Raw genomic sequence first — 25,365 nt, forward strand, 5'->3', positions numbered from 1 at the left:
AGCTTTCCTTACCCATTCATGTCTCTGTCCTCATCAGAGTTATTACTTATCCAGTATACTTGCCAAGTGAAACTACACTAATACCTTCCATCCCTAGCTACTTGAAGCTCAAGAAAACATGTCTTTCATGCGCCTTCAGCGCACTTATTGTGCTAAATCCAACTCCTTCCAGTTTGTGGATGCAAGTTGGGGGTGTCTGTGTATGCCTTCTGAGGGCTCATTTCTCAATCTGAGCAAGATTATTTACAATTGAAACTAAGGCAAACATGCTGGTTAATACTGCCTAAGTTCCCTAAAGTCATAAGCCAAACAAATCCCACTTCTACTTTTGCTTTGAAAGTGTGCAAACTCAGTTACTAACTTGTATCATAACCAATACTAAAGATGAATAAAAAATCATCATGCAGAATATTGTGTTCTGTAAACTTTTTGAATAGCATGGATTATGATACAAGTTACTCATTGAGTTTGCACACTTTCAAAGCAAGTAGAAGTGGTGGTAAATAAGCCCCACAGGACATGTTATACTTACCAGACCTACTCTGGTTCTCATGAGCAATCAGGGTGGGCCTTGTGTTGTATACATACGTTCCCATGCTCTGTGACAACGTGGCTTATGTTCCATCCACCGCAAAAAGTACAATTGATGGACAGAATGCAGAACAATGTCATACATTCACCCCAGTACAGAGATTGGGGCACTGCATCAGAAATGTCACTGAAATGCAGCATGTGCTGGAATAGCAAAAAATGATCTCTGCTCATGTACAGTTGGGGGTTACCCAAACCGTGCGGATAGATCAGTAGAACTGCAAAGTTGCTTTCAGTACTAACCCCATTTTCAGTGTAAGGCCCAAAAATACCTTCAACTTCTCTTATGAAGTGGGAGTCCACTTGTGTGCCCTAGAATGAGGCCTGAGAGTGCCTCCATGCTACTTCACAAATTGTTCAGCACACAAAATTGTTTGCTGCTTAATTTTCTCAAGGAAGTCAACATCCAAAAGAGATGGATGTAGTCAAAATGCAAAATATGGGCCGCATCGACTTTACATCCAAAATCGCCAGTGAAAGGTGGAATTTGGGGCTGAATAAAATAGGGGGGATGCCAAGAGAGCACTCCATATGTGCTTGTCACCTGTACGTGATAGACCTATTTTCCGCAACATTCTATTTGGAATAACTTGGGCACCGGTTGCCGAATCTTCGCAAAATTTTCAAAACTTTTGGCCAGCTCTGGTCCGCTCCTATCCTGAAAGTCCCGGGGTGATTCGTGAAGCGTGGGTCGAGAAAAAAGGGGGTCCCAAAACATGTTTTCCCCATGCAATTTTCCATAGGAACCGTTCATCGCGGCTAAAGCCTGAACTGCTGGACGGAATTACACCAAATTTGGCAAAGAGGTAGTCCTTAGTTCAGACTTATGCCTTTTTCTTAAATGGTGTAAAACCGTTCAGTAGTTCCTGAGAAAATGCCATTCAAAAGTACATATATATATCTATGACCGCGCAGGATCTGCGCACCCTGCCGAGAACGAGCTGTATGCTAATTGGCTGTCAACACTCCAAACCAGGAAGTGTTGGTGGTCACCTTGTGCCTCGGTAGAACCGAGGCACAATAAATCTAAATAAAAAACACAAACGCAAAAAGGGGCCAGGGTAGAAACCCCCTGACCCCCTAGGCCTGCTTAGGGGGCCCCACAAGGACCCCCAGGGTCCAATTTTTTTGTTTTTTAAATCGACTAAATCTTGACGATAAAAAAAACACAAAGTGCTTGGATGATAATTAGCCCCCGGGGGGCCAAATCCCGGGGCATCTTGATAAGAAAAAGTGTGGGGGGCCCAATCCCCCCCACACTGCCCCGGGGACCACCACCCCCTGGGGCAAAAAGCATGTATAATTGCGGGGGCACACTGCCGCCCCCACAGCCCCGGGGCTTTATAATTTAATGTTGGTGGGGCCTCTAAAGCTCCCCACAGACCCGGGGACCGCCACCCCGGGGCTTTATTTTAGAAATATACATACCCTGTGTGGGGGGGACTCAAGCCCCCCCACATGCCCCAGGGACCGCCACCTCCCCGGAGCACTAAATATTTAAATTGGGGGGTCCGTGACGGACCCCCCAGCATCGGGGATGACCACCCCCGGGGGCTTTGCAGATGGTGGGAGGGGGGCCGCGCTGCCCCCCTCCTGGAGCCTTGTGATGGCCCTGGACCGCCAACACCCAGGGCCGGCTCCTGCAGTGTCCCGGGGTGCCCACCCCGGTAATTGTAGTTTGCTATGGCAGGGCAGGAGCCTCGTGGCTCCCTCCCTGCCATAGCAAACTGCTTTGCTATTTGGAAGAGAGACCTGCCTGCTCTTCCTAATAGCAAAGCAAATTGCTTTTCCACAGGGGGAGCAGCATCTTAGCAGCTCCCCGTGTGGAAAAGCAATGCTGGCTCCTGCAGGAGGCGGGGAGCTGGCGGGACCGTGGGGTGATTGGGGACCCCCCCACGGTCCCCAACGGAGTGGGCCAGCTTCAGGGGATGGGGTTCCCGGGGCTATTAGTGGCCCGGGAGGGGGGCCACGCGCCCCCCTCCCCAAAATGTAAATTATCAAAAAAAAAAAAAAAAGGCCGCCCCGGGGGTATGGCCTAAGGATGGGGGAAAGGCAGCACCCCTCCTATATGTAAAATGAAAAAAAAAGAGCCATGTCCCGCGGAATGGAGTCCCCGGGGCCGATTATGGTCTCTGGAGGGGGGGCACACAGCCCCCTTTCCGAATTTTTAATTAAACATTTTTATTAGGGGGTAGGCCCTGGGGGATGGGATCCCCAGGGCCAAAATATTAGGAAAAGAAGGGGGGCCACACAGCCCCCCTTCTTAAATCCCCCCAAAAAGGACCGGCATCGTGCCGGAGGCCACGCTCCCTTCTTGTAGCACTCAGCAAACGCACCCCCTGGCGTGTTTGCAGAGGGGGAATGAATTCCCCTTGAATACTGTGGGTCCCTGGGAGCCAACATGCCAACCATAAACATCCAGTATGCGCCAGGGGGCTGCGTTGCAGAGAGGTGTTCAGAGGCCACGCCCCTTTTTACACTTCAATGCAACGCAGCTCTGTGGCACTTACTGGAGGTAGCTGGTGGGCTAGTTGCACCCCAAGGAGGGGGGCAAGGCAGCCCCCTCCTATATGTAAAAAGAAAAAAAAGGGCCATGCCCCGAGGAATGGGGTCCCCATTGCCAATATATTATGAAAAGAAGGGGGGCCACACAGCCCCCCTTCTTGAACTCCCAAAAAAAGAAAAGACTGGCATCACGCCGGAGGCCATGCCTCCTTCTTGTAGCACTCTGCAAACGCGCCAGGGGAACTAATTCCCCTTGAATACTGGGGGTCACTGGGGGCCAACTAGCCCACAAGAATCCACCAGTATGCGCCAGGGGGCTGCGTTGCAGAGAGGTGTTCAGAGGCCACACCCCTTTTTACACCTCTCTGCAACACAGCTCTGTGGCACTTACTGGAGGTAGCTGGAGGGCTAGTTGCACCCCAGGGACCCTCAGTATTCAAGGGGAGTTAATCCCCCAACTTAAAAGTTCACATGTGTGCAAACACACCCTGTGGCGCAGTTTAAGTTGGGGAATCAATTCCTTGTCAATGCTGAGGGTCCCTGGGGGCCAACTAGCCCACCAGGTACCTCCAGTAAGCGCCACGGAGCTGCGTTGCAGAGAGTTGTTAAAAAGGGCATGGCCTCTGAACACCTCTCTGCAACGCAGCCCCCTGGTGCATACTAGAGGTATCTGGTGGGCTAGTTGGCCTCCAGGAACCCACAGGATTGAGGAGGAATTAATTCTCTAACTTAAAACGCACCACAGGGCGTGTTTGCAGACATGTCACCTCAGGCCTTCCTTCACCACTGTGCAAACATGCCCCGTGGCGCATTTTAAGTTAGGAAATTAATTATTTTTCAATACTGAGGGTCCCTGAGGGACAAATAGCCCAACAGGTATCTCCAGTATGCGCCTGGGAGCTGCGTTGCAGACAGGTGTTCAGAGGCCACGGCCCTTTTTACACCTCCATGCAATGCAGCTCTGAGGCACTTATTGGAGGTACCTAGTGGGCTAGTTTGACCTTAGGGATCCTTAGGATTGAAGGGGACTTAATCTCTCAACCTAGAACAGCCACAGTGTGCGTTTACACAGTGGTGAAGGGAGGGGACGGGGCCTGATGTGATGTGTGCAAACACGCCCTGTGGCACGTTTTAAGTTGGGGAAAACATTCCACTTAAAACCTTAGGGACCATGGGGGACAAGTAGCCCACCAGGTGCTTCCAAGAAGTGCCACTGCGCTGTGTTGCAGAGAGGTGGTGCAGGCCGTGCCCCTTTTTACATCTCTCTGCTACGCAGCTCTGTGGCGCTTACTGGATGTACTACGAATTCCAATGTACTCACTTGTTATCAGGAGAGACTTCAGTGCTGCATCTTTGAGCCCAGTACTGATCCTGAAAAATAATTCTAACCATACTTACCAGTATCTTGAATGTCCTTCCATAGGCTAACATTGACTGATTTCACTTGGAAATTCTTCTAAGTGTGGAGTTTGGGAATTTTAAAATATTCACCTAAAATCATCCGAACAACGAATTCCAATTTACTCACCTCTTATCAGGAGAGAACCCAGTGCTGCGTCTTTTAGCCCAGCACTGACTCTGAAAAGTAATTCTAACCGTACTTACCAGTAACTTGTATTTCCTTCCATAGGAATCCATTGTCTGGTTTTCACCAGAAAAGTTTCTATCTATTTTCACAAACTACGAATATTCCTAAAAAATCGCCTGTATGACTTAAACGCATTCTTTCAACTGTTTACAGGAGATGCACCAGTTCTGGATCCAGGATCCATCACTGAGTAAGAATAAGTAACAATAACACTACTTACCTGCTAAGTGAATTTCCTCCCTTAGGATAACATTGGTGATTCTATGTGAAAAAATGTCTGTTAAATTTTAAAATACAATAATTATTCCTTAAAAATCACTACAGTGACCAAAACGCTTATACTAAACTGTTTACAGGAGATATCCCAGGACTGAATCTAGGATCCACTCCTGTGGTTAGAAAAGTAATCAATAAAGTAACTAATTGCATTTAACTAGAAATTCACATTGTGCTCAATGTAGCATTGTGTTTGAAATTGTGTTGCCCATTGCATCAACTGTCACTACTGTACTTAAAAGACTATTGCCTATTTGCAAATTATTTAAACTAAAGTAATTCATTCTGAGAAAGTATATTTTGTCATGTAATGTATAATGTAATTATGTAATTTAAAACATAAAAAATATCTAAAAATAAATAGTTTAAAAAATTTAGTAAATCAGTATCAAAAGAATAAATATAAGAATTAATACATTTAAAAATTGTCATTTACAAAACCTTTGAAATTCACTGAAAAAACCATAGGTTTCAGATATGTTATAGTTCGGAATTAGCAGTTAAAAAACCATTGAAATTCACTGAAAAAAACATAGGTTTCAGATATGTTATAGTTAGGAATTAGCATTTAAAAAACCTTAGAAATTCACTATAAAAACCATAGGTTTCAGGGGTGTTATAGTTAGCTGGACATTTCACTCGTACAAAACCATTGAAATTCCTCCGTTATAGTTAGTTCTACTAACTATAACTCACGCGCCCGCATTTCACTGCTGATGATGTCACATATTACATCATTCATGACATGGTCAGTGACATCACTGATGACATCACTGATGATATCTCAAATGACATCACTGATGACATAATCCACGTAACAATCTGATACACCTCATCATACACTAGTATAACCTTTCAAAACTCATTATAAAATATAGAGTACCATATTTGAAACCATTGACACACCAATACAATTTTCTACAAACCCACTCAGTGATTCCTACATTTACACACATCTAAACACTTACCTATAGATTCACTCATACTGGCTAACAAAGATCAATAGAACATTATTAAATATACTTATACACCTACATCGGCATTACACACCAGCACACATCCTATTCACTTATGCAGTCATCCTACTCACTTATGCAAACAATTGATCATACTTACATTAACTAAGCTACACACTTATAAAAACACCACTTTATTTATTCATATAGATAGTAACTCATACTTAGTGTGTTATAAAATCACTATTACAAGTATACAGTTTTCGATACAGTCACTCATACAATCACTGAGTCTTAAGTATACTTATTTATAAACATCAACTGTCACATACACTGCCTTTTATATTTCTACTTTGTTGGACATGTATCATTGAGAAATATAGTTACTCATCCGCACACCCATAAAGAGATTCACTCACCTAAACAAGTGTTTCCAAGTGCAGTCTTAACCTCATATACCTACTAAATCAACTATTTACAGATCTTTGGACAGTCACACACCTGCCACCCAACCATACACACATTCACACTTCCATACAAATAGTCACTTTACTAATTAATAACTAATATAGACTTTCAGATAGCTAGTAACCAACTTATGTAGTAGTTTACACAACAAGAGATACAGTAAAACAGATATTCACACAGTTTAATCACTATCCCATATATTTAGTGAGACACTTTAAATTAGTCACCTAGACAGTCAATCACAGTGCTACTAAATCCTCCATTCAGACACTTATACATCCACTCAGGCTTCAATGCAGATTCCTATATATATAATACTTATTTAAATATTGAACCAAACCACATTCACTGGATGACGCCATCAGTGATGTAATCAGTGATGTCATCAGTGATGTCCCTGACTATGGCATGAATGATGTAATATGTGACATCATCAGCAGTGGATTGTGGTCGCGCAAGTTATAGTTAGTAGAACTTACTATAATGGAGGAATTTCAATGGTTTTGTACGAGTGAAATGTCCAGCTAACTATAATACCCCTGAAACCTATGTTTTTTTCAGTGAATATATATATATATATATATATATATATATATATATATATTCACTGAAAAAACCATAGGTTTTAGAGACGTTATAGTTAGGAATCAGCATTTAAAAACCTTAATCCACATCACATTTTCCATCGGTGTCTTTTCTCAGTAAAGTGGGAGCGCGCCCTTAGCTTCTGGTTGTCCGCTGAAGCTGGCATGAAAACACGTGGGTCAGGGCTTTTAAGGGGAATGCATCCCAGTTAGCTGTTTCCTGGAGGCTGTGAGAGCAAGAAGTTTATCTCAAGGGGTGCAACGGCTGTACAGACAAAATAAACACTTACCAGGGTACCCATGCGCTGATTACTTATGGACAAGAAACGCCGAACTCTAACCTATTTGGTCAAAATCTGCATTTTCAGTTGTTTTTGTACACAGTAGGGAGGAGAAGGGTGCCACGTTCCTTAGTAGGGCTCTGTCTGCGATTACAGCAGCCCTGCCTTAAAGTGCCTATTTTTTCTCCATGGGAATAACGTAGTGATGGTTCTCACTGTCTGTTAGCACCTGCCCATTTAAATTTTTATTTTTTTATTTTAAAGGTTTTATATAGCACTGGCTAGACCCAGAGGTATCAGAGCGCTTTACATGAGTATCAGACCATAGTTGCAGGTTACAATGTTACAAAGGTTACACAGTTACTAGAGGCAACACAGTTAAATGTAAGGTCAAGACAAACAAAAAGGACATATACATAATGGAAAAAGCAGGCAAGGGGAGAGATTCAATGGAGGGGGATAGGAGACAGAGAATGAAGGAGGGAAAGTGGAGGGGAGGGTGAGAGACACAGCATGGAAAGAGTCTTATTTTTGTAAAAAAATTGAATCTGGTAAATCGACTCTTAAAAACTGGCAGTGTACTGCCAGGCTTCAGAACAGTCGAATATATATATATATATATATATATATATATATATATATATATATATATATATATATATATATATATATATATATATATATATATATATATATATATATATCTATCTATCTATCTATCTATCTATCTATCTATCTATCTATCTATCTATCTATCTATCTATCTATCTATCTATCTATATATATATATATATACTACAAGATCACAAATGCTACTGCAGAATCAGCCCCACTGCAACTGTAGGCATTCAAGAACGGTTCCATGCGGAACTATACAAATGGAAAAGTGCCAACCTGATCACTAAATCAGAGTTCGAATTCCTTAAAAATGACTATCCGACTATGCCTCAACTGTATCTAATACCTAAGATACACAAGAATGCACTGAAACCCCCAGGAAGACCTATAATCTCTGCGATAGGCAGTCTATTTGAAAAAACGAGTGGATATGTGGACAGTTTTTTGCAAGTATTTGTCAAAGATCTTCCTGCTTATGTGCAAGACAGTGGTGATTTCCTTAGAAAAATTTATGATTTTGAATGGCATGACGATTATGTTTTCATGACCTTAGATGTACAGTCGCTGTATACCAGCATTAGGCATACAGACGGGCTCAATGCACTCAAACACTATCTCAATCAAAGACCCATTGCACTACATGACCACACCATCATGCTCCTACAGATGGTAGAATGGTGTTTAACGAACAATACATTTATTTTTGATCGCCTACACTACAAACAGCTACAAGGTTCGGCCATGGGTACTTGCTTCTCCCCCAGCTATGCGAATCTGCATATGGGCTGGTGGGAGGAGCAAGTATTAGCCGTCACCCATGTATCCAGCATGGAGGAAAATGTTATAATCTATAGGAGATATATAGATGATATTTTCATCTTATGGAAAGGGTCAAAAGAGAGTGCAGAGAAATTTGCATCGGAAATCAATGAAAACAGTCTTCATCTTAAATTCACCTGTTCTACCAGCAAAGAAAGAATTCAATTTCTAGATTTAGAGCTGTTCGTAGACAATAATAAAATCCAAACCAAAACATACCGCAAGCCTACTGCAGGAAATGCGGTTTTACACGCGCAGAGTTTTCACCCAGTCAAACTCAAAGAGTCCATTCCATACGCAGAGTGTCTACGAATGACAAGAAATTGTAGTACACAGGAAGGAGTGAGTGAATCCAAGGCAAATTTATTTGACAGACTGAGCAAAAGAGGATACAGTGCTTAAACCTTGTCACGAGCAGAGAATAAATGCCGCAATGTGAATAGAAGGGATCTTCTATTCACAGAAAAGAAAAAGAGCACTCAAGAGAACAAAACTGTCCCCAACATGCCAAGACTAATTACGGGTTATAATGCCTATCATAATCACGTTAGAAAGATCTTGCAGAGACATTGGCCTCTGATACAAAATGACCCCGTAATAGGGCAATGGTGTGACAGAAGTCCTTCAATTACCTTCGGGAGGGCCAAATCGATGCGTAACCAGCTTGTAGTCAGTGCACCGACTATCACCAAGCCACCTATTTGGTTAAATAACCAAAGAGGTTTCATCAAATGCACAAAATGCAAAGCATGCAAACAAGGCATCAACACCAAAGAGGTCCCTGTTCCATTTAGAAACAAACCATACACCATCAGAGGCTGCTACTCTTGTAAAACGGAGTACGCAGTATATGTCCTTGTTTGCAAATGCGGCAAACGGTATGTTGGCAGCACCATGCATCCAGCACATGTTCGTATATTGCAGCACCTGCGAGCAATAACGAACAATGATGAAACCTACCCGGTGGCCAGGCATATACACAAGACACATGCTGGCAACAGTTCTGACATTAAATACTTTGTCATCGACAACGTTGCAAAAAGTATCAGAGGGGGGGATCGCAGACTTGCCCTCAGACGTCTGGAATCAAGATACATCCTCTTGTTGGATTCTAAGATTCCGAATGGGCTTAATGCCGATGAAGCATTAACAGTACATTTATAGAATAGTGCAGCACCCTCCCGCAGTTTCCCTTTTCCCGCTTGTAACACACCTACACCATCACTTGTGTAAATACTTTGTTTCCTCTGTAACTTGTTTAATTATTTTAGCAATTTGGCACCTATCTAGTTTGGTAACGTCATGGTTTAATCAATCCAGGTGAAACTTTGGGGTCCCAAGAATAGATGTACACATCTAGGCATGGTATGATGTTAATTCATTATATGCGTATGATCATGATTCATATCCCATGTAAAGACACACATACATTAATCCACTAGGAGACGATGTTTATGCAGAAACTTTTTTGTTTTTTCCGAAATTTTGGTTTATGTAACTTGTGATGGGGGTAGAGAATATCTCTGTCATTTAGGCACTGACCCATTTTCATAAAATTATCTTTTTATAGTGAAAGAATTACCCACATGCTCTAGAAGCCGTGTAACCAGGACTATGTTTGATCATAGTCACAGGGTTTAATATAGAGTGCCCTGAATGTCCGGTTGGTCACTGTATTATTTGTGATATGACTCCTTCTTGGTTTTCACCTGGTGTGTTGCTTATGATTTATGCCATGTATCTGCAAAGTCAACACTTCATTTTTCGCAAACAGACATAGATGTAAATATTCTGTTTTATTTAATATGCAATGCCATGAAAGTAAGATTTGGAATTGAAATGGTGATGGCATTTTCTTATCTAAAAATGCATTTTTGCTCATTAGGAACTTTTCTATGTTTGTTGCGTTATCACATGACCAAACATTGTGTTACCAGAGTTACTAGATACCAATCACAGTGAGGCAACTGTGTTTGTCATAAGGTATATATGTTTGTGTATCACATCTGAGTAGGTGAAGTGAGCAAGTCGGAGGCTTCCGCCGAAACGCGTCTTTTTCAGCAGCTTTGAAAAATAAACTTCATTCTTAAGCAACTCACGGAGTCGGTGCCGTCCTTCATCGTGAGGAAGTGTGCTTGGTAAAAAATATATATATATATATATATATATATATAAATTCATTAGAGTTGCCCCTGTGGAAAGAACACCAAGTGGATTAGATTTCGCCTTGATTTAATGAAATGCTGCGATTACACCTCCAAAAAGACCGGCTTTTCAAAGAAAATTGTCCCTCGACCAAACGCGTTTCAAGTTTCCTCTTCGTCAGCAGCCTCGGGACTGCAAGTGTTCAAGGCACAGCTTGTGCATATTTTATCCATTACGAACTTCACTTTGTGGGTGTGGCCGCACCATTGGCCTTCTGGTTCGTGTAGTTCGCACTCTTACTCCAGTGAGTTTTGCCTTGTTATTGCTCATGGGTCATCAATAACCTCAGTGGGCGAAAGTCACACAGTTCTTTGGGGGTGCACTGCGTTCTCCTCATTTCACCACTTGCACCACCTCCCGATTCACAATGTCATCACTCGAAGGCATCTCGGGCCCGCATTAGCAGTGTCTTCCTTCCGCGACCGGACAAGGCCGCAAACATAAATTCATTAGAGTTGCCCCTGTGGAAAGAACACCAAGTGGATTAGATTTCGCCTTGATTTAATGAAATGCTGCAATTACACCTCCAAAAAGACCGGCTTTTCAAAGAAAATTGTCCCTCGACCAAACGCGTTTCAAGTTTCCTCTTCGTCAGCAGCCTCGGGACTGCAAGTGTTCAAGGCACAGCTTGTGCATATTTTATCCATTACGAACTTCCCTTTGTGGGTGTGGCCGCACCATCGGCCTTCTGGTTCGTGTAGTTCGCACTCTTACTCCAGTGAGTTTCGCCTTGTTATTGCTCATGGGTCATCAATAACCTCAGTGGGCGAAGGTCACACAGTTCTTTGGGGGTGCACTGCGTTCGCCACATTTCACCACTTGCACCACCTCCCGATTCACGATGTCATCACTCGAAGGCATCTCGGGCCCGCATTAGCAGTGTCTTCCTTACGCGACCGGACAAGGCCGCAAACATAAATTCATTAGAGTTGCCGCTGTGGAAAGAACACCAAGCGGATTAGATTTCGCCTTGATTTAATGAAATGCTGCAATTACACCTCCAAAAAGACCAGCTTTTCAAAGGACATTGTCCCTCGACCAAACGCGTTTCAAGTTTCCTCTTCGTCAGCAGCCTCGGGACTGCAAGTGTTCAAGGCACAGCTTGTGCATATTTTATCCATTACGAACTTCCCTTTGTGGGTGTGGCCGCACCATCGGCCTTCTGGTTCGTGTAGTTCGCACTCTTACTCCAGTGAGTTTTGCCTTGTTATTGCTCATGGGTCATCAATAACCTCAGTGGGCGAAAGTCACACAGTTCTTTGGGGGTGCACTGCGTTCGCCGCATTTCACCACTTGCACCACCTCCCGATTCACGATGTCATCACTCGAAGGCATCTCGGGCCGCATTAGCAGTGTCTTCCTTCCGCGACCGGACAAGGCCGCAAACATAAATTCATTAGAGTTGCCCCTGTGGAAAGAACACCAAGTGGATTAGATTTCGCCTTGATTTAATGAAATGCTGCAATTACACCTCCAAAAAGACCGGCTTTTCAAAGAAAATTGTCCCTCGACCAAACGCGTTTCAAGTTTCCTCTTCGTCAGCAGCCTCGGGACTGCAAGTGTTCAAGGCACAGCTGGTGCATATTTTATCCATTACGAACTTCCCTTTGTGGGTGTGGCCGCACCGTCGGCCTTCTGGTTTGTGTAGTTCGCACTCTTACTCCAGTGAGTTTTGCCTTGTTATTGCTCATGGGTCATCAATAACCTCAGTGGGCGAAAGTCACACAGTTCTTTGGGGGTGCACTGCGTTCGCCGCATTTCACCACTTGCACCACCTCCCGATTCACAATGTCATCACTCAAAGGCATCTCGGGCCCGCATTAGCAGTGTCTTCCTTCCGCGACCGGACAAGGCCGGAAACATAAATTCATTAGAGTTGCCCCTGTGGAAAGAACACCAAATGGATTAGATTTCGCCTTGATTTAATGAAATGCTGCAATTACACCTCCAAAAAGACCGGCTTTTCAAAGAAAATTGTCCCTCGACCAAACGTGTTTCAAGTTTCCTCTTCGTCAGCAGCCTCGGGACTGCAAGTGTTCAAGGCACAGCTTGTGCATATTTTATCCATTACGAACTTCCCTTTCTGGGTGTGGCCGCACCATCGGCCTTCTGGCTCGTGTAGTTCGCACTCTTACTCCAGTGAGTTTTGCCTTGTTATTGCTCATGGGTCATCAATAACCTCAGTGGGCGAAAGTCACACAGTTCTTTGGGGGTGCACTGCGTTCGCCGCATTTCACCACTTGCACCACCTCCCGATTCACGATGTCATCACTCGAAGGCATCTCGGGCCCGCATTAGCAGTGTCTTCCTTCCGCGACCGGACAAGGCCGCAAACATAAATTCATTAGAGTTGCCCCAGTGGAAAGAACACCAAGTGGATTAGATTTCGCCTTGATTTAATGAAATGCTGCAATTACACCTCCAAAAAGACCGGCTTTTTAAAGAAAATTGTCCCTCGACCAAACGCGTTTCAAGTTTCCTCTTCGTCAGCAGCCTCGGGACTGCAAGTGTTCAAGGCACAGCTTGTGCATATTTTATCCATTACGAACTTCCCTTTGTGGGTGTGACCTCACCATCGGCCTTCTGGTTCGTGTAGTTCGCACTCTTACTCCAGTGAGTATACTGGAGTACTCTGGTGGCCATCTTTGGGCTACATTGGGCTACATTTGGGCTCTAACATATATATAGCCCAATGTAGCACAATATATATTTTTTTCAAAGTAAATTTTCGTAAAAACCACTTGAGCATATATCTTGAGACATAGCAAAGGCACATCGGGCTACCAGTCCCTACAATTTTGCCCAATTTTTTTTTGTATATTGTTTTAAAAAAAAATTTTTTTTTTGCCTTGGAGCGCTCCCCGGTGAGCGCCCCGGAAAGCGTAGTTTTATGAAGCGCCCCGGGGCGCGCACCGGGGAGTGTCCCGTAAGCGCCAATATCGCAAACGAAAACATAATCGTGACGTATCGCGTAGCCGCGTCCGCATGATACGCACGGCGTAAGCGCACCCGGAAGCACTCGAGCGAATACGATCGCGCAACGTAGGCGTCCGACGCGCTTACGCGATGCGCCCCTGGGCGCGTAGCATAAGCGCGTCGGGTCATGTGACCTGAAAATAACACTTTTCATTGGTTCATAACAGTTTTGGTTTCATAATGATGAAGCCCCTGGTCATGTGACCTAAAAATAACACTTTTCATTGGTTCAATACATTTTTTTTTTCAAAAGGATGAAAGACCCGACCTTTTTTCCTTATTCTGACTTTGTCCTTTGACTTAGGAAGACCTGTTTGTACATGTCTGTACCTTTTTGATCTATATAATGGCTTCAGAATCAGCAGCAGCTGGTGCATCTGCACCACCACCACAACCACCAAGAGGACCACCTCAAGATATCATTGGTGGTCAACGAGAGGAGGAAGAGGAGGAGGAGGAGGAAGAGGAGAGGAGAACATGGCTTGACAAAATACCCCATACCAGCCAAGACCACACATTATATGGGAGTTTTTTTCGATCCCAGTGGGGAAGAAAAAAGTAAATGCAGCCAAGGTGACTTGCAAAATCTGTGGCGTGGAACTTTCCAGGGGAAACCCGAACAAGAAATATTCATTTGGAAACAACACGATGATATGCCACATGCAGCGCAAGCATCCAATAAATTATTCTGCTGCAGAGATGAGGGAACTGGCCAGTAACCCTCCCCAATCCACAAGCACCACCTCAAAAAGGAAGCAAACCATTCCGTCAGCACCAGAGGAAAGTGAGACGATGCCTTGCATTCAGCCACGATTTGCAGATTTCCGAATTATCTGTAAATATTGTGGAAAGACCATCTCCGACGGAGAACAGAGCGTAAAGCTGATCGTCCTTGCTGGGGAAAACCACAAATGCCCCAATAAACCCTAATTATTTATTTTCTTTTTTGTTGTTGCTCCAGTTGAGCCATTTTCAATTCCCTGTTTTTTCGTTTCTCCCCATGAAAAATACCAAAAAAATATAAAACTGTTCAGAAAACCCCAAAAAAGTACAAAATGTTCAAAAAACAATAAAAAAATATAAAACAACAAAAAGAAGAAAAAAACTGTTCTTTTTAGAACTACCTCCAATTTATAAAAAAAGGCTTCTTTTTTAAAAACTCTGTCATTCTTTTTTCCCCATGGTCCGCTCCCTGGTCCGCTCCCCGGTGCGCGTACCGGGCGCTCCCCCCGCGCAAATCCCCAATTTTTTTTTTATTTTGCCCCGTGGGACCCTATTATAGTTCCCACATCAAACCTAGGGGGTCAGGGGGGGGGTCTACCCTGCCCCCTTATGGTCATTTCCCCCTTTTTTTGCCACCTCTTGTGTCTCGATCCTACCGAGACACAAGATGGCAGCCGCTCCGGACTGTTTCGAATGTTTACAGACACCCGAGAGCCAATCAGCTTTCTGTGCGCACCTCGCGTGGCGCGCCCAGAGCGCTCCCCGGTGCGCCTACCGGGGCGCTGCCATAGATATATATATTTTTTTGAACCTAAATTACTCAAAATCCACTGGAGCACATATCTTGAGACATAGCAGAGGCACATCGGGCTACCAGTCCCTACAATTGTGCCAAGTTTGGTGGTAATCCATTCAGCCGTTAGGGCTAAAAGTGAGTTCGACTGCCCTATGGAAATTAACATGGGGAAAACACATTTTGGGACCCCCCTTTTATCTCGGCCCCCGCTTGACGAATCTCCCTGAAACTTTCAAGGAAGGACTGGAGCTCCGCGAGGCAAATTTGAGGACGTTTTCAGGCAGATTCGTCAACCGGCGCCAAAGTTATTCCAAATAGAATTTTGAGATTTTGCATTGAAAACAATCCTAACTATAACTACCTACTGGCGACCGCCAGTAGGTAATATATATATATATATATATATATATATATATATATATATATATATATATATATATATATATATATATATATATATATATATATTACCTACTGGCGATAGCCAGTAGGTATATATAGTTAGGATTTTTTTCCTATGGGATTTTTGAAAATTCTATGTCGAATAACTTTGGCTTATGAGGATAGAATTGGCTGACATTTTCAGGAAAATGGAACATTTTGTTTCTGAGCAGCCCCTGAAAATTTGGGGGGGTTTCGTCAAGGGGGGGCCGAGAAAAAAGGGGGGTCCCAAAACGTGTTTTTCCCATGCAATTTTCCATAGGGCGGTTGGCCTCACTTTTAGCCTGAACGGCTGAATGGATTTACACCAAACTTGGCACAATTGTAGGGACTGGTAGCCCGATGTGCCTTTGCTATGTCTCAAGATATAGGCTCCAGTGGTTTTTACGAAAATTAACTTTGAAAAATATATATTGGGCTACATTGGGCTATATATATGTTGGAGCCCAAATGTAGCCCAATGTAGCCCAATGTAGCCCAATGTAGCCCAAAGATGGCCACCAGAGACAAAAAAAACCAAATGTAGCCCAAATATCAGCCAGATGTAGCCCAACTATAGCCCAATGACAGATTGTCCCAGAGTGTTCTAAAGAACAACTAGAGTGCTAACAGTCCTACTTATTACAAAGGTATGGCACACCTGAAGCCATCTTGATTGGAATAAAGTGGTAACTCTTAAAACATTTAATTTAAAAAGGAACAAAATGAGGGGGTTCATTTTGCCATAGAAAGTATGATTAGCGAATATATGACGAAATCCCGCATACCATCAGTCCGCAAAAAAAATCCCGCATGTACTATTAGGCCGCAAATTAAAATAACGAAAACTTTTAGAACGAATATGCCTTTAGCATACACTAAACAACTAAACTACCCTAAACCCTAAAACACTACCCCCAGCATGACCCTACACTACACAAACAGTACAACACTACCCTAAACCCTAAAACACTACCCCCAGCATGACCCTACACTACACAAACACTACAACACTACCCTAAACCCTAAAACACTACCCCCAGCATGACCCTACACTACACAAACACTACAACACTACCCTAAACCCTAAAACACTACCCCCAGCATGACCCAACACTACACAAACACTACAACACTACCCTAAACCCTAAAACACTACCCCCAGCATGACCCTACACTACGCAAACACTACAACACTACCCAAAACCCTAAAACACTACACCCCAGCATGACCCTACACTACACAAACACTACAACACTACCCTAAACCCTAAAACACTACCCCCAGCATGACCCTACACTACACAAACACTACAACACAACCCTAAACCCTAAAACACTACCCCCAGCATGACCCTACACTACGAAAACACTACAACACAACCCTAAACCCTAAAACACTACCCCCAGCATGACCCTACACTACGCAAACACTACAACACTAACCTAAATCCTAAAACACTACCCCCAGCATGACCCTACACTACGCAAACACTACAACACTACCCAAAACCCTAAAACACTACACCCCAGCATGACCCTACACTACGCAAACACTACAACACTACCCTAAACCCTAAAACACTACCCCCAGAATGACCCTACACTACGCAAACACTACAACACTACCCTAAACCATAAAACACTACCCTCAGCATGACCCTACACTACGCAAACACTACAACACTACCCAAAACCCTAAAACACTACCCCCAGCATGACCCTACACTACGCAAACACTACAACACTACCCAAAACCCTAAAACACTACCCCCCAGCATGACCCTACACTACGCAAACACTACAACACTACCCAAAACCCTAAAACACTACCCCCAGCATGACCCTACACTACGCAAACACTACAACACTACCCTAAATCCTAAAACACTACCCCCAGCATGACCCTACACTACGCAAACACTACAACACTACCCAAAACCCTAAAACACTACACCCCAGCATGACCCTACACTACGCAAACACTACAACACTACCCTAAACCCTAAAACACTACCCCCAGCATGACCCTACACTACGCAAACACTACAACACTACCCAAAACCCTAAAACACTACACCCCAGCATGACCCTACACTACGCAAACACTACAACACTACCCTAAACCCTAAAACACTACCCCCAGCATGACCCTACACTACGCAAACACTACAACACTACCCTAAACCCTAAAACACTACCCCCAGCATGACCCTACACTACGCAAACACTACAACACTACCCTAAACCCTAAAACACTACCCTCAGCATGACCCTACACTACGCAAACACTACAACACTACCCAAAACCCTAAAACACTACCCCCAGCATGACCCTACACTACGCAAACACTACAACACTACCCAAAACCCTAAAACACTACCCCCAGCATGACCCTACACTACGCAAACACTACAACACTACCCAAAACCCTAAAACACTACACCCCAGCATGACCCTACACTACGCAAACACTACAACACTACCCAAAACCCTAAAACACTACACCCCAGCATGACCCTACACTACGCAAACACTACAACACTACCCAAAACCCTAAAACACTACCCCCAGCATGACCCTACACTACGCAAACACTACAACACTACCCTAAACCCTAAAACACTACACCCCAGCATGACCCTACACTACGCAAACACTACAACACTACCCAAAACCCTAAAACACTACCCCCAGCATGACCCTACACTACGCAAACACTACAACACTACCCTAAACCCTAAAACACTAGCCCCAGCATGACCCTACACTACGCAAACACTACAACACATCCCTAAACCCTAAAACACTACCCCCAGCATGACCCTACACTACGCAAACACTACAACACTACCCTGAACCCTAAAACACTACCCCCAGCATGACCCTACACTACGCAAACACTACAACACAACCCTAAACCCTAAAACACTACCCCCAGCATGACCCTACACTAAACAACCACCACAACTCTACACTACACTAACACAACACTACACTACACAACACTACACTACACTACACAATCACTAACCCACGAAAAAATTAACACAAACCCACTTACCTCTCTCGTCATCGTGGTTTTCACAACGCAAATGCATTTACCATACATGCCTTTAAAACGTAATTCTTTGTAAAGGCATGCGCGATAAATGCACATGCGTTTTGAAAAAATGCGGGATAATGGTATGCGAGCTCAATGACCTTGCGGGATAATGGTATGCGGACTGAAAGTCTGCGGGATAAAAAATGCGGGAAAATGGCTGCAAACCATGATTAGCAGCAGACTTCCCTGGTGAGCACTAGCTTTACTACAGTGATCTAATGAGCAACTAGAGTGCTAACATTCAGAATTTATGGCAAATGTGTGACACATCTGAATGCCTTCTTGATAGAACCAAAGTAAACAAGCATTGAAAATGCAATAGATCTCGCCCTCGTTTAAGTTAAAGCCATTCTGTTTGTAATGAGGTGGCTTTTTAGCTTTGCTTTTATTAGTGTTTTTAAAACTTTCATGTAAATAACATGCATATGTATGCATATATGTATATGTATGCATGCATTTATATTTATATAGATATGCAGATTACATATGTTTATATATGTATATTACCTACTGGCGATAGCCAGTGGGTATATATAGTTAGGATTTTTTCTCTATGGGATTTCTGAAAATTCTATGTCTAATAACTTTGGCGTTTGTGGACGGAATTGGCTGAAATTTTCAGGAAAATGGCTAATTTATTTTCTGAGCAGCCCCTGAAAATTTGGTGGGGTTTCGTCAAGGGGGGGCCGAGAACAAAGGGGGGTCCCAAAACACGTTTTTCCCATTCATTTTTCCATAGGGCGGTTGGACTCACTTTTAGCTCGAACGGCTGAATAGATTTACATGAAACTTGGCAAAATTGTAGATATGGTTTGCCCGACGTGCCTTTGCTATGTCTCAATATATGTGCTCCAGTGGATTTTGAGAAATTAACGTTTAAAAAAATATATATATCTGTGACAGCGCTCCGGTTAGCGCCCCGGTTCGCGTACCTGACGCGTAACGGAACTTCGCGAAGCGAATCTGATTGGCTCTCCGGTGTCTGTCAACATTCTAAACAAACCGGAGCGGCCGCCATCTTGTCTCTCGGTACGATCGAGAGACAAGATGTGGTGAAAAACGAAGGGGGAAATGAAGGAAAGGGGGCAAGGTAGACCACTCCTGACCCCCTAGGATTGATGAGGGGGATATTAAAGTCCCCCGCGATTTTTCGCGGTAGAGTTGCTTCCCGGTACGCGAACCGGGCAGCTAACCGGCAGCGTAACGGGAGTCCGCCATCTTGTGTTTTTGGAGCGTCCGGTTCGCGTACCGGGTAGCGTCCCGGTAAGCGTAACAAGGGGAAAACCAAGAGAAACAGTAAAAAAAACATTAAGGGAATAGATTTCCAGCAAACTTGGCAAAATTGTAGGGACTGTTTGTTTGATGTGCCTTTGCAAGGCCTCAAGATATGTGCACGTGTGGATTTTGTCTAATTAAGGTTAAAAAAAATATATATATCTGTAAGCGTGCTCCGGCACGCTTACGTTACGGGTTTTGTTTGCGCTGCAGAACCGATACGTCACGGTTATGCGACGCGTCATGAGGCGTCTCACGTGGCTACGTGATACGTCACGTAATAAAGAATATATTTTACAGCTATAGATATTAGCTTTTAAAAAACCAATGAAATTCACTGAAAAAACCATAGGTTATAGACCATATATAGTTAGGAATTTGCATTTACAAAACCTTGAAAATTCACTGAAAAAACCATAGGTTAGAGACCATATATATTTAGCTGGACATTTTATTGACATAAAACCAATGAAATTCCATATATAGTTAGTTGCACTAACTATATATCGCGCACCCACAATCCACTGCTGATGATGTCACATATTACATCATTCATGACATGGTCAGTGACATCACTGATGACATCACTGATGACATCTCAAATGACATCACTGATGACATCACTGATGACATCTCAAATGACATCAGTGATGACATCATGACACACCAATACCAGTTACTACATACGCACTCACTGATTCCTACGTCTACACACACATTCACTCATTCACCCATACAATCACTCATACATACAGTCACTCATTATTACAACACTATCATATGCACTCATACACCTATGCAGACACTCACACACTGCCACTCATCCATGGAGTTACTCACACACCTAGTCAGTCCTGTAAAGAATCAATCACACTTCCATTTCCTCGTCTATACAGTTGAACACAGAACACCATACTTCAGTGACATTACTGATGACATCACTGATGACATCTCAAATGACATCACTGATGACATCTCAAATGACATCACTGATGACATCATGACACACCAATACCAGTTACTACATACGCACTCACTGATTCCTACGTCTACACACACATTCACTCATTCACCCATACAATCACTCATACATACAGTCACTCATTATTACAACACTATCATATGCACTCATACACCTAGTCAGTCCTGTGAAGAATCAATCACACTTCGATTTCCTCATCTATACAGTTAAACACAGAACACCATACTTTTCACACATATACTAACACATACTTACTCTCTTATACAATCACTGATACAAGTACACATTGATATGCACAGAGTCACACACCTCCCAGCCAGCCACACACACACTCAGTCTTCCATACATCCACTCATTCTTCAATATGTAAAACATATTTAAACTTTACAAAAACACACAGACACTAGATGATGTCATCAGTGATGTCATTTGAGATGTCATCAGTGATGTCATCAGTGATGTCATTTGAGATGTCATCAGTGATGTCATCAGTGATGTCACTGACCATGTCATGAATGATGTAATATGTGACATCATCAGCAGTGGATTGTGGGTGCGCGATATATAGTTAGTGCAACTAACTATATATGGAATTTCATTGGTTTTATGTCAATAAAATGTCCAGCTAACTATATATGGTCTCTAACCTATGGTTTTTTCAGTGAATTTTCAAGGTTTTGTAAATGCAAATTCCTAACTATATATGGTCTATAACCTATGGTTTTTTCAGTGAATATATATATATATATCATGGTTAGAGTGGTGCATAAATTATGCAAAAAAGGGAAGCAGAGAACTCTGGGTAGTGCCCAAGTTTAAGTGGAGAGAAGCTCCTGTATAGAACACCCTACAACACCAGCGACACTCTCTCCCTACTTCTCCCACAGGATGACATTGGGTTTCCTCAGTAAATTAAACAAGTGATAAACTTTAATTGGCAACAAGTAGGAAAGTCGTGTTTAGTGTCTGAGGAACTGTAAAGTAAAATCCTCTTCAATGGTAAAGTTATATTTGAAGCCACAATTCTGAAAATGCCAATTTTAGAAAGTTAGTGAAAAAAGTGACGCTGGTTGCGCCCCTAGCTGTTGCACTGCTGTAGTGGAACAAAGTCTTCAAAGTTATCCAATATTTCAAATTTAAACCAGGTAATCCATAGTAAACCAGTCAGTTTTCATGTGTGGAGTCAATCCGGAGACAGTTGAAATTCACATGATATTTTATTATTTGCATTTTCAAACGTTTTCTGTTGCTAATCCAAGCTTTTACATAAACGTGTGTTATTCTGACAACATTCAATGTGACCCAATGCATTTCGAACCGGCGATATCATAAAAATAAAATACGGGAAGGAGTGCATTCACCATTTTTTTAACTTTGCTTCGCAAATTTATAGTTGTCCCAAACGTGTTTGCACCACATTGGTTGAAGAAGAAGAAAAAAAGATTTAAAAGTGAAGTGAACGTCACTTAGGAGACAGCAACTTCGATCAGAGTTCACAAGGACTAAATGAATGAAAAGTACATTCCACAGATTGGAATCACATTGAATTTAATCATTCTACTACTGTACACTGTTTAAGGACTGTTTTAGTTATGTTTATGTTTATATGTTATCTTTAGGGAAATTAATTCATGAGGTTATATTTTGTTCTTCAACACGGTTTTACGCACTATGGCAAGATGAGCTTTCATTAATTGGTCACCAAGTACAGGTTTTCGTTCTGGGGAGGTAACGCGGGGCAATGCACTATGGGACCTGAAGTAGTAAGAAGTATGTCCTGAGCCGAATGGGTGAGTCACGTGATTTGATTGCGCTCACCTGTACGAGCGGTTACAAGAGCAACAGAGGTACGAACAAGTAAGGAAATTGATCCTGTCGAGAACAAAGGATGGCACAGAGATCAGAATGCCATGTTTGGCTTGTACTAGGTAAATTGGGTTATTTTGCTTTACCGAATGTGGGAGTTAGTCTTTAGTCACTTTTTGCACGTTATGTGAAAGTATAGGGGGGGTTTAGTGGAGGCCACACCTAATGTCTTGAGGTAGATTTCATTATTTGTTTTCACGAGAGGATATTTTGTAGCGATTCTGTTTGCACACCATTTTGGGATATTGTGAGGGTGACAAAGAATGGGTTTTTGCGATGACAATTTTTGTTTATGTAATTATTAGGTTTGTCACGCTTGAGTAGATGGCTAAGGTGTATGCTTTTAACTTTTTCACAGCAACCCCTGACGAAGAACCTGACCGGTTTGCCACTGGATTCAAGCAAGCCGGGCTGAAGACGGCTGGAATGCCAGAAACCGGTCCTCGGAAGCTTGTTTCCGGTCCAGGGAAGACATGGCTTGGCAGTTCGGGCTGGACTGTTCCCATGAGGCACAGGGTCAGACTGATTTCCATATGGCCATGTCTGAACTGGGGTGGCAGAGTGGGCTAAAGAACGGTGATAGATTAAACCCAGATCTTTTGACTGGGTGTGAGTGTTTGATTGATTCAGATGCTCCGTCCATCACCACCCCCTTTTGTGCCGCTTTTGGTCGCCATAAGTGTGGCAGGGTATGCTCAGACGTGAGTCCCTTACTCACTTTGCCACTGGATTCAAGCAAGCCGGGCTGAAGACGGCTGGAATGCCAGAAACCGGTCCTCGGAAGCTTGTTTCCGATCCAGGGAAGACATGCCTTGGCAGTTCGGGCTGGACTGTTCCCATGAGGCACAGGGTCAGACTGATTTGCATATGGCCATGTTTGAACTGGGGTGGCAGAGTGGGCTAAAGAACGGTGATGGATTAAACCCAGATCTTTTGACTGGGTGTGAGTGTTTGATTGATTCAGATGCTCTGTCCATCACCACCCCCTTTTGTGCCGCTTTTGGCCGCCATAAGTGTGGCAGGGTATGCTCAGACGTGAGTCCCTTGCTCACTTTGCCACTTGATTCAAGCAAGCCGGGCTGAAGATGGCTGGAATGCCAGAAACCGGTCCTCAGAAGCTTGTTTCCGGTCCAGGGAAGACCTGGCTTGGCAGTTCAGGCTGGCCTGTTCCCATGAGGCACAGGGTCAGACTGATTTGCATATGGCCATGTCTGAACTGGGGTGGCAGAGTGGGCGAAAGAACGGTGATGGATTAAACCCAGATCTTTTGACTGGGTGTGAGTGTTTGATTGATTCAGATGCTCCGTCCATCACCACCCCCTTTTATACCGCTTTTGGCCGCCATAAGTGTGGCAGGGTATGCTCAGACGTGAGTCCCTTGCTCACTTTGCCAATGGATTCAAGCAAGCCGGGCTGAAGACGGCTGGAATGCCAGAAACCGGTCCTCGGAAGCTTGTTTCCGGTCCAGGGAAGACATGGCTTGGCAGTTCGGGCTGGACTGTTCCCATGAGGCACAGGGTCAGACTGATGTGCATATAGCCATGTCTGAACTGGGGTGGCAGAGTGAGCTCAAGAACGGTGATGGATTAAACATTGATCTTTTGACTGGGTGTGAGTGCTTGATTGATTCAGATGCTCCGTCCATCACCACCCCCTTTTGTACTGCTTTTGGCCGCCATAAGTGTGGCAGGGTATGCTCAGACGTGAGTCCCTTGCTCACTTTGCCAATGGATTCAAGCAAGCCGGGCTGAAGATGGCTGGAATGCCAGAAACCGGTCCTCGGAAGCTTGTTTCCGGTCCAGGGATAGACATGGCTTGGCAGTTCGGGCTGGACTGTTCCCATGAGGCACAGGGTCAGACTGATTTGCATATAGCCATGTCTGAACTGGGGTGGCAGAGTGGGCTAAAGAACGGTGATGGATTAAACCCAGATCTTTTGACTGGGTGTGAGTGTTTGATTGATTCAGATGCTCCGTCCATCACCACCCACTTTTGTACCGCTTTTGGCCGCCATAAGTGTGGCAGGGTTTGCTCAGACGTGAGTCCCTTGCTCACTTTGCCACTGGATTCAAGCAAGCCGGGCTGAAGACGGCTGGAATGCCAGAAACCGGTCCTCCGAAGCTTGTGTCCGGTCCAGGGAAGACATGGCTTGGCAGTTCAGGCTGGACTGTTCCCATGAGGCACAGGGTCAGAATGATTTGCATATAGCCATGTCTGAACTGGGGTGGCAGAGTGGGCTAAAGAACGGTGATGGATTAAACCCAGATCTTTTGACTGGGTGTGAGTGTTTGATTGATTCAGATTCTCCGTCGATCACCACCCCCTTTTG

The sequence above is a fragment of the Lissotriton vulgaris genome, chromosome 4_1 (assembly GCF_964263255.1).
Source record: "Lissotriton vulgaris chromosome 4_1, aLisVul1.2, whole genome shotgun sequence".
Classification (NCBI taxonomy): domain Eukaryota; kingdom Metazoa; phylum Chordata; class Amphibia; order Caudata; family Salamandridae; genus Lissotriton; species Lissotriton vulgaris.